The sequence below is a fragment of the Cotesia typhae genome, unplaced genomic scaffold, assembly GCF_013202065.1.
Source record: "Cotesia typhae breed Kobodo isofemale line unplaced genomic scaffold, CoteBio_Ctyphae contig_28, whole genome shotgun sequence".
NCBI lineage: Eukaryota > Metazoa > Arthropoda > Insecta > Hymenoptera > Braconidae > Cotesia > Cotesia typhae.
The window spans coordinates 1,122,185-1,123,648 of record NW_027423736.1 but is presented as its reverse complement, the minus strand read 5'-3'; positions in this window follow the sequence as shown (position 1 = coordinate 1,123,648).

The window sequence follows — 1,464 nt, the reverse complement described above, 5'->3', positions numbered from 1 at the left end:
AAGAGCTTCATGATGCAATTTGCCGAATTTCAATATCTTGTCTAGTTCAGTAATTATAACAAATGGAAGTGATGAAAACATCAATTTTTACGATTTTTAAAATTTCAAAATCCTGTCACATCTACTTGCCCGATTAAGTTCATCTTCGAACTTAACCTTGGTCTTTTCAGTAGATAAACCATGTTATAATTGAAAAGAATCGGTTAGAAATTGTAAACGCTTTCGTGAGATAATTTTATTATATTTAAATTTCCAAAAATTAAGAATTTCTTCGAGAAAAACGATCATTTCGATATAAAAAGGAAAAAAAAATTATTTGAAAAGTGGTTGACCTAGAGTCAACTCTAGGTCAAAAGGCCATCCCTAGAACTATTCGATTTTAGTTGATTTTTGAGATATTTAAGCTGACAAAATCTAAGAACTGGGTCCAATTAAAATTTTTTGGGATTTTTAAACATGTCACACGAATTTTATTCTTGTGTGCGTCCCTCTCTGCGCCTAGTGTTGGCAACAGATCCACACTCGGTGTGTCCCTAGAGTTTGACTATCTTGTATTATTTTGACTAATTTATTTATTGTATTTGACTCTTTATCACTTATATTTCAGAATTTACATATTATTGTTATTAATTCGTAAGTATCAATTTGACTTTTGTTTCAGAAAACTGGTTTGAATTATTTATAGTTCATTATTTCATTATTTATATGTTCATTGCCGTAAATCTTTGCCAAAATGTACTTAATCATATTATAAGCTTGTTTCAGCATTTAATATCAAGGTCCAACGATGGGTATCGGGACAAGTAATAAGGGAAATGCAAAAGCATAATATTGATTATTGGTAATGAATCATAGCCCTTACTTGCTTGGGCGGTACCTTGTAATATCGGTCGTGAGTAGGACTAGCAAATTTTGGTAAACGGCTGGAGAGGCCCTCGTGATCGGACACGAGGCCTCATAGTTTTAGGGAAGAATAAAAGGGGCAGACACGCGGGAGCCCGCATAGTGTGAGGAGTGTGGATCTAGCGCCTTGGTTTGAGTCCCTTTTCTTTTGGTAAGTACTCACAAGTTGAGCTAAGTTATTATCCGCACGTCGCGTTGTCTCCTAGCTCAAATAATTTGGTATTAAAAGTTATTATTAATTGTCGAGTCGATCCCGTCGTTAGTAAGGGGGTTTGTAGTGGAATACCTGTCCCGAAAGCCACGCGTTTGGGTCCTCGAATCAGCCAGCATTGATTTAAGATTTATAATTGTATTTTTGAGATAACCCGACTGAGGAGTTCGGGTGTATCGTAGTTCAAAATTAGTGCGTAGATAAAATTTCTATCCATCAATTAACGTCAATAATTAATAGCGTAATTATTATTTTGATTATACAGTCCATCCGGCTAAGGAATTCGGCTCTGGACTTAATTTTAGATAATTTGTTTGAATAAATATGTGTTTATATTATTGTTAATTTTT